The sequence below is a fragment of the Pseudopipra pipra genome, chromosome 3 (assembly GCF_036250125.1).
Source record: "Pseudopipra pipra isolate bDixPip1 chromosome 3, bDixPip1.hap1, whole genome shotgun sequence".
Taxonomy (NCBI): Eukaryota; Metazoa; Chordata; class Aves; order Passeriformes; family Pipridae; genus Pseudopipra; species Pseudopipra pipra.
The window spans coordinates 107576698-107587055 of NC_087551.1; positions in this window are offsets into that span (position 1 = coordinate 107576698).

Below are 10358 nucleotides of genomic sequence, written 5' to 3' on the forward strand. Positions count from 1 at the left end.
CCAACCTTAATGATTCTATGATTTAGGAATTTGGTGCCCAGTCAAAGCTGTGCCATTGAGTCCAGTGTCCCATGAGTTCATCAGGATGGCTCAGGTGCAGTGGTCCAAGCTTGAGCAGTATCCACCCTGTAAGGAAAACACTCCTCATGGTTGAAACCCTGCTTTATAATCTAATGAAACATGGTAAGAAAAGGGTTGCTGTAATAAAAGGTAAAGAGTGAAAACAATCCTGAGTGCTCAGTAAACCATGATTTCTGTTTTATCCTTTTTGGCAGCCTCATGGTTTGGTTTTCTCTTATATTACCAACACACATAAAACTCAGGCTCCTGGATTTCTGGTATATTAGCTGTTTTTCACTGAGGGTTAGCCTGAGTTGTTCAGGCTGTATTTACCTTCAGTACAGCATCACCTCTCCCCTGAGCAGACCCAAGAGGCTCAGCTGTGATCACTGTCAGTGGGGATTGTTCAGTGTTATTATTGCAATCTAACCCTGGGAACCAAACTTGAGCCACCCAGCTCCTTCACCCTTGACTCTCTGCATGCCTCTTTGCTTCTCAAGTGCTAACAATGACAGCATTTGGCCAGGCAGACGGTGCAGACTGGCTTACCCCAAGAATTTTCTGTTTATGGGATAGTTTTCTCCCATGTAGAGGTATATTCCTTGTCATGGATACTCCGTTACCTCTGGTGGTTTCTTGGACAAAACAGGTTTGATATGAGGAAGTTGTTAAAGTGTATACACTTTGTGTGATATGAATGTTGTTTCAAACCCTATTTTAATGATGTTTTTCCTTTTTAAATTTCTAAGCACAAATGTTCTAAATATTTATGCATCGGAAAAAAGCTGTTTTTAATCAGATTCATAAATACGTCAAAGCCTTTCTACTTCTGATCAATGGTTATACTTCCTTTATATCTGCTCTTCTTGTTTTCACTCACCCTCTCCTTAGGTCATTCAAATTAATATTGACAGCATGGTAAATTCCTCCAAATTTGTATTTCTCTACCTTCCTCCAAACCAACATCTTGAAAGCTGAAAGAAGAGTTTGTGAGCAGAGCTGTACAGTTAAAAATCTCACCTTGCATAGATACAGAATAAATCTGGTCCCCCTCCCTTCTGTATCATTTGTCCATTTGCACTCGGAGTAAGATGCCTTGAGGAATCAGGTGAAGACAGAACAGAAGTGGGAGACACATCGACATTGTGGCAACCCTTTTCCCAGCCTCGCCATAGGATGTGCTGCAGCTCCTAGTGGAAGCAGCAGTGCCAGGATAAAGGGTATTTGGAGTCTGTGTGGAGCAATAGTCATTATGGCACCTGCTGGGCTAATAGACAGATACAGAGACAAAAACCTCCAGTTAAAATGTCATGCAGTGTAAATAGCATTAGACACACATCAAGAGATCTCCTTTTGCTCTGTGGGTTTGTAACAATTCTGCACCAATTCTGCTGGTCGTAGTTTTCTGTTGGTTTAGTCACAGTGGTAGAAAAGTGTTTATAGAGAAGCCCTTCATATTGAAACATCTCTTATGAGCACTATCATGTTCTCATTTGGAAGAAAAAATGCATATTTTATAGCAAGCTTGACAACAGCTTTTCCACAGTAATAATCAGATGCCTTTTCTAACTTATCTCAAGTTTTGGTGCTGAATGGAAAAAGACAAGTGGGACATTGTAAACAGTTGTCTTTAACCCAATTTTTGCACCTCTTTCCTTTTTTCCCCATGCTGCCCCATATTTGCAAGGAGTCAGATTATCACCATGTTCTCCTTTTGTCTGCAAATCTCACGAATCTATGATCTATTTTTCTGCCTTGGTTTCCATCATATTTAGTTAAATTTATGGCAATACGGTGTTGGAAAAGAAATCTTTCAAATAATAAAGTGCTTCCCAAAATCACATGAGGGTTCAGTAGGAAGCCTATTAATCCAATGAGTTACTGAATGAACTAGCATTCAGTTTTGAAGCGGATGTCTCAGATGTAAAACAAAAGCTTGAGCTGAGCACAACACAGTTATGTGGTAATTCTTAATATGTCACTGTTTTTCACTGTGCTGAAATACAAGAAGTTAAAATTACACACATTTGTTGAAACATAATTGAAAGATTGCACTGAATTACAAAATCCTAAATTTGGTATAAAGCAATTCAAGTTTCCTGATGAAAACAACATTCGTTACAAAGTTTTGATTTTAGTGGATGTGTTACCAAACTGGAAAACAACAAATCACTAAACTTCGCATCCTTGTCCAGTTTCCGGTTCCTTAATTGCAGGCTGGCTCCTCTTCAGTTTAGGAGGAGATGGCATCTCTCCCCCCTGCTTCCTGTTTACTTGCACAGGGTTTCACCATGAACTACCCTTCATTGAGACCTGGGCCCAGTCTCACATCACAGGACCTATTTAAGGTAAAGTAACAGTTTTTGCTGCTCTGAGGAGCCAGAGAAACATTCTCAACGTTCTCTGCTGTGCAAGAAGTGGAACTGAGCCCTTACAATCTTCCTGAATGTGGCAGAAACTCCTTTGCTATAGGTTTTCCTGCTATGTAATTGAAATGTTTGCCTCAGACGAGGAATTTACTTCCACCAGGCACCAATCTATCCTTACATGCCAGACTGGCAGCTTCCTTTGTTGTTTTGAAGAGGCTAGAAATTCTTTCAGGAATTCTTTCAGACCTGTGGGACTAAGCCTACTATTTAGTTACTTTCAATTGTATCTTTGTGGGATACTGAAGGTTGAACAATACCATTTCAAGGACCCAATTCTCATTCTTCTTTTCTTCATTATTTCTTATGTGCTGCCAAGTCATAACTGTGATCCTCTTGCAGTAGGTGTTCCTTAAACATGTGCACAGTTCATCTTCCAAAGAGTTTGTAATTTAGCACAAAGACTCAGTCAAGGCAAGATTAAAGGAAAAAAACTCAGATGCCAGTCACTTGGACAGGGTTGATATATGTTATGTCAGGCAGCACCAGCTATTTACTGAGATGTTTTCAATTCCTTTTACAAACTTCTTGCTAATTCCATATTAATGGTTAAAATCACAATATCCTCGTGCATATCCACTTATTTCCTTCTCCTACACCTAATTCATTGACAGATATTTGTAAATATCACAGACATCATACTGAGTTAAATAATATGGACAAAAAAAAGCAAAAATTCAAACTCTTGTAAAGGGGGCTCCATCTGACATCCTGTCAAAAGATTCATTCCCTCCCATCAGCACACATTATCAGGACAATAATAATGACCGAATGCCCAGGGATCAAACCACTAAACATTTCTTGATGTCATATCACAAAAAGTTTATTCTGTCCACGTTCTGTGTTCTCCTTTGGCACCTTCAGTAGAACGTGGCAGATTCCAGCTGGCTCAGTTAGGTACTTGCCATGATGCAGAAGTGAGCAACAGAAGTGATTTTTCAGCCTTTCTCAAAAAAGGTGATATGGGATGGGCGACGGAGACCAAGCAGAGATTGGCGGGGTATGGAGAAATTAAACTTTAAAAGTTTTGGAGAAGGTTTGGAAGAGACTTTATTGTTGCCTGTCATTATATAAAAGGGGCTTATAAGAAAGATGGGGAGACTTTCTACCAGGGCCTGTAGAAAGGAGAAGGGGAGAAAGGAGAAAGGCAGGAGAAGGGGAAATGGTTTTTAACTGGAAAAGGGTAGGTTTAGATTGGATGTAAGGAAGAAATTTTTTTATACTTAAGGGTGGTGAGACACTGGAAAAGGTTGCCCAGAGAAGCTGTGGATGTCCCATCATTGAAAATATTCAAGGTAAGCTGGGACAGGGCTTTGAGTAACCTAGTCTAGTAGAAGGTGTCCCTGCTCATGGCAGGAGGGTTGGACTAAATGGTCTTTAAAGATACCTTCAGACCAGGACCATTCTGTGATTCTGTCTGCATATCCATTCATAAATGTTCATCGCGAAGCTCCATGACCATTTGTAACATCAGCATGTAGTGGACATCCACCACAAGGAAGAAGTGTTGGATATGACCCCCAATGGATGAGGAGCAAGAACCCTAAGCTTTGTGGTTACCTGCATGGTGGTTTCTTATTTGAAGGGCTGGGCAGCTTTCACCTTCTTCTGGCTTTGGGCTACTCAAGGTTGGTCTCAAAGGTCTCTGTGGACATTGCCTCATCGTGCAGACACTGAAGTGCAGCCCACTGCCAGTCACAGAGGCTTTGCAGCATGCATTACAAAACACGTCAGATGTGGGAAGAGATAATTTGGCTTCTCATGTTTGAGAAATAAGATTTATGTTGTTTCCTTTTCTTGTACTTTTAGAGAAAGATGAGTGCTAACGTCTTTTCTCTATCACCTCATAAGCATTAAGTAATTCTCCAGAAATGTGCTAGAAAAAAAACCTCAAAATGAACCTTGACCAGGGACAATAAATAATATAATAAGGTGTTTAATCATGCCATGGTTGTTTTGATCTGTAGAAGACAGAGTAGATAATCAGAGAGATGGACAAGTAATACTTTAACAGTGACATATTCATATATATTCCTAGAAACATAGGAATGGAAAGCATGTTATAAGTGTGCTGTTAAAAGTGCCCAAAAGCCTGCTCATTTCTTGACACCATATGTCTGTTTCTTGTATTAAAGAGTTTGGAAACATTGTTTATGGATTTTGCATGACCATGAATGCCAAAAATAATAATCCTATTAAGTTTAGTCCAAATAGCATGTAATGAGATTCAAAATGATATGTTAAATACACATTCTAATAATGAAACTCAAATTGCTTTACAAATAGCATCGGAGAACATTAGCCTATTTTGATTCTAATAATTACTTGCATCCTGTGTTCCAAATCTATTCAATATGCTTTTCGTAAGAACAAATATTTGTTCTGCTAATTGTTCTGCAATTCTCCCGGTTATTTTTAAAAGGCTAAAGGGCTACACAAGACCAGCAGTTGTCTGTTAGAATAAGATCTGGTTGGTTTTTTTTTTACTTTAATCATCTTACAGTATTTGAAGAAATTAGGTTCTCTAATACCTCTGTCTTTTGTTCAGATTTCAGTTGTCTGTGTTTTGTATACCATCATTAAACTACTTTTCAAGTGAATCTTTGCCAGACTAAACATAATCTTTCCTCGCAGGACATTCCATCCAAACCACATATGACCACTGTAGCCCTTTCTGGGTTGTCCCAAGATGTGGACTCTTGATTTTTAAGCTAGGCACTATTTCTACTTTATATATTAATTCTTAACTAATTATATATTATCATCATACCATATTATGAGTTAATAAGCAGTTATCAATACATTTTTGACTGCAGAAAAATGTAAACTGTCTGTAAAGAGACCATATGGTTTAAATGTTTTAAAACATTGTTTTAAAGTAGAGACAGAACAACTATGAATGGGAAAGGAGCTCAGCTTTGGTTCACTTCTGGCTTCACAATGAAACAGCCAGGGATCTCAGTGGGTATTAGAAATGGACCAGAATTGTATAAATGCTACTTTATCCACCCCTTGAAATATTTATTCAGGTTTCTCTCCTTAAGTTTTTTACAGATGTGAAGTCGATTAGTCTTCAGTCTCTCTGCCACAATCTCAAAGACCCAGTGTGTGGCCTCAAACACATTGAAAGATGACCAATGTGCAAGATGCACAAGGGACTTTTCAGATCTGAAGCCAGCAGTCTGAAAAATAAAGTACCCAGGGAAAGTGTGTCTTCTTTCCACTGACAGTGAGATCAGGTTCAAGGAGAAGCTATGCATGAGATTTAAATACTAAGACAAAAGTCAGGCAGACAAGAACCTCCTTATCTTCATTTTTTCACCACAATGTATTTGTATTTTGTTATTTTAAAAAGGTACATTAATTTTATTTTATACCATCCAAATGGAGACTTTCTGAAGACCACTGTAAACTTATAACTTTTTGATAACTTCATCTCTTTCTAATTTCCCTGCATCTGACTTAGAGAAGGAAAGGAGAAACTGTCAGACAGCAAAAATGCCCATTGCAATATCCTGGCCTTAAAAATATCCTATGTTTTAATGGAGAATCCTTTTTTTCTCAACTGAGTTGCATGTAATTCTTTTCACATATATGGAATAGTCCTGGGTATTGAGTACAGCTGGGATTTCTGAGTACAAATACAACTTGACTGCATACCATTGAAACAGAACTCAGTTGCTTGGAGAGTCTATTGGTGAATTCCTTAAGTCTCATTAATCACGTATGTGGTGACACTGGAGGGGGCTCTTTACTTTTTTATTTCTCATTTGTCTCTGATATTCCCTGTTTATTACAAAATCCCTTCCTGTGCTGGATTTGTAATGTGGCTATTTTCCAATACAGTTGTATCCTTTCACTCCCAAGAGGAGCCACCCATGTGCGAGAGCTGGGAACCTGGAGCTTTTTGATGAATATCCTTGTTTGCCACAGAGTAAAGAGACTATGACAGACCTTGGAGATGCTTGACGGTGTGGCCCACCAGGAAGATCACGATTACAGACGGAGTTTGCTGATTCTTATTCCACAGTCTTGTTCCAGTTCCCCCTGCAGCAGAATGTGTCTGTCCCTCTGCTCTTCTACCCCAAGGAATTTGTGATTTCTCTTTATAAATATGCATGTCTAATTATGAAATTTATTAATTAATCCTCTTTGCAACAGATATTCTGTCTTTTTATGTTAATGCTGAGATGAAAGTTTATGAAGATATTTAGGTACAAAAATATCTTTGAGGGTCAGGGCCATGATTGCCTCATGGGGTCCATCTACCAATCCCTCTAACTCATCCTCTTTCTCATTTCCAGTTTGCTCCCACCTCTACTGCATAAACAGACTGATAATTTAAGGCTGAAACTTTACCCTTAAAAGTCTCTAGTATAGGTTCCTCTCCCGTGTATGTGCAGCAGCACATTGTGGCCAAGTGCTTTGAAGTTAAGTCGTTCCAGGCAGCTTTTTACTGAAGTTGATGTGCTGGATATGTCTGCAAATGGGTTTGCAGAGGGATTTCACTTTGTGTTGGCAGTGTGGTGATTGACAATGCTCTGGAGGTCTGCAGTTTATGCTCTTGGTATTGTGCACTTGGGGCTCTGAAACTCCATTTGATTCAATGTGCAGGGAACAAATTTTCAAGTGCACATCAAAAATATCACTTTTCGGGTGTCTAATGTTCCTATTTCATTTGTCCAGAGAGGTAAGAGCTGAACATGAAACCATCATTATCTCTTAGGAGGCACCTAAGGTTCTTTTGCTAAGCTCATAGCAAAGATACTGTGATTAGAAAAATATGGTCTTTCAGAATAAAAACTGTGTGAGGGTATAGGGACCAAGTCAAAGTTACAGATGCACAAAATCTTACTAATCTTGGAGAAAGGGAGGATAAAGAGAAATTTTAATTCTATTTTAAAACATGCACTGACATATATGCAGCATATGGAATGTCTAATCATTACTCATATAAAATCAATAGCACAAATAAATTTATAATAGGACTCATAGAGTCTGACACTTCTTTTCCTCATTCCAAATAGTACTTAGGTGGTGTTTCTTCTCTTCATTTGATGTAGCTAATTCCCTTTTTGGTTTTGTGGTAAGAATTTGACATAAAAGAGAGCACCACTGCTGTGATTTCTACTAATTGTCATGTTAAGTAACTTGATGCTACCATAGGTGTTAACAAAAAATTGCTTCCAGAACATAAATATGTGTTGCCAGCAGAATTTAACCTCAGGCTGTAATAGTAACACTGAGACATGAGGAGGTTGAAGTGGAGTTCTGCCAGATTTCTTTTTGCAGATTATGCAGGTGTTTCCCTAAAAAGGAAAAGTTGATAATAGATACGATGGCAATTTCTTCCCTCCAAATGATAGCATGAGCAAGTAGACTTTTTGGCATGAGTTTTGACTAGGAAATAATTCTGATCTCCCCAATATTACCTAAATATATTTTTATAGAAAGCATAAGAAAATTTATATTAAAATATATCATGTGTCAAAATCCCTCTATTTATTAAATGAAAAACGTTGGTGGCTGTTCCCATAATGTTTTTTGAATTAAAAACATGGGGAAGAATCAAGAAAATGGAAAAGGTAAATACTTCAAAATGAAAACATTTGAAATAGAGGTTTATTTTTTTTTTTTAAATCAGTTCTACTTGACAATTTCAAGAAGATTTTGCTAAAACTTAACCTGCTGACTCTGCAGCCTGGGAGGGAAGATTACTTTCCATAGCCTCAGGTGCCAGGATCAGTCCAAGAAGGCAAAGGACAGTCCCACTGTGTCCTTATTTACAGTAGTTTCATCCCCAAAGACGCTAGCTGAAGTCACACTATGGTAGAGTGCAGAACTATAACCTGTAGGGTGGCTTCTTCTCTCATTTGTAATGGTATAAATCAGCCAAAATCAATGGAGGTCTGAATGAGAAATGGGAGCAAGTGAGAGTTGGGTTTCAAGATGCATTCCTCTGCAACAGCCCATAATATTCATGACAACAGAGCCAGATGACTCCAAATTGCTAAATTCAGATGCTGAGGGGTTCGGTAAGACAAATATCCAGCACTTTGCACAGACGAACTCTCATGCCTGGAGAGATTGATATTTCAGAGTAGGGTAGAACAGGTAAGATTGGCATCTAAGTGACCCAAGTGAGCATGGATGTGGCCCTCACTGAACTTAAACTTCACTCTGTGTCCATCCACCCAACCCTCCCATTCAGCCTGAACTGCCACGCAGAAACAATAGACACCTCAGCCCACTCGAGTGGAGTTATTTTTATTGAGAAAAGCAGGATGCAGTTCAAACCCCACTGTAATTGCTGAGAAGGCTCCCATATATTTGCATGCTATAAGACGAGGAGTACAGAAATGGTTTGCTTTGGGAAATGGCATCATTGCATGTACATATCCTGGAGTGAACCAGCTTGGAAAAAACAGTCTCACAGCAGTGATGTTCAAGTGGGATCTTCCTCTGCACATTTCCATCTATTCCCTCCCTGCCCTGCCATATATGTACTGTAAAAGACAATTGAACTCAGTGTTGAAAGCTTAGAAATATTGTGAGAAACATTATTCTTGGAACAGCATATGTATGTGTTGAGGGATGAGAGTGAATGTATTCCAGTGTGGGGTGGTTAAGGGGGCTCCAATCACATTTAAATTAAGGCCAGATTTAGGCTCAGCCCATGAACTTGGATGGGTATCTGTTTCCTGTTTTCCAAAGCTAAAAGCTGAAATGGAGGACAACTAACTGATGGAAAAGAGGGAAAGCAGCTTGTTTGCAGTGTTTGTGTGGGGTATGAATGAAACAGGTTAAAAATGGTGGGGCTTTATTAGTAAAAAAGATACACTGAATGATTTCCAAGGTTTGTTGTAAATGCAGTCCCAGCTTAACAGCATTTTGAACTGCGGGATCTGCAAAGCAAAGGCAGGCCTGGAGCTCTTGTCTATGGCCAGGTTTCTTCCTGTCTGCAATGAGACAGCAAATATTAATCTGTGGCAGAGTCAAGGCATAAACTCTGCTAATTTTTCCATATAACCTTTTCACATCACTTGGCAACTGCCTATTTCACTGAAAAATTACTTTAAGAATAGACTAACAAGGAGATTTAAAGATCTTTTTTACAAGATCAACATATCTGTCCTCTATATAAACTCTGAGAAAAAGAGTAAATAGAGCTGTAAATCCTTTCACTCTTTTTGAATTGAAATTTTAGCTTCACTAACCTAGCCATTTTTCTAGTTTTCCTCTTCGAAATATGATAGAAGTACTGCAAAAAGTAAGATGATTTTTCTTTGTTTAGAAAAAAAAATCTGTTGAGTTCTTTCAGATCTTTGTTTTACCTTTTTAAAAAGAAAATTGATTATGAGTGATACTGTCAAAACTTGCTTGTTTTTCATTTTTCAATGTAATTTTACAATGAAAAGTGTTCATAATGCAAAAATGTTGTCCAAATATAACAATATAGTGTTTGAAAAGTACCTTTTTTTAAAAAAGCAATGCCACTAGAGATGATCAAACAGTCCCTGATATTCCATGCAGCTCCTTGGTTTGCAGTGAGTGGCACAGGAAAGAGGACTATTAAAATTCAGCTGATATTCTAGAACAGCTCCTGTGTCTTATCCCCAGGGCTGCAGAAAAGGAGAGCTTTGTTGCTGCTAAGAGACGTTTTAGCTTGAGTTGTGTCAAGTTAGGTAACTTCAGGACTTAAAAAGTAAATCTCTTGGGCCCTGCTGAAATGTTTTTTTCCCTGCAATTTCCTCCACAAAAGAAAGGACAAAATAGAGTGGAGCTGAGAATTTGCGTCATGTACAAGTTCAGTGAAAAGGTACTTTTTAGCTATAAGAACCAGCTTGTTGCCAATTTCCGTCAAAATAATTC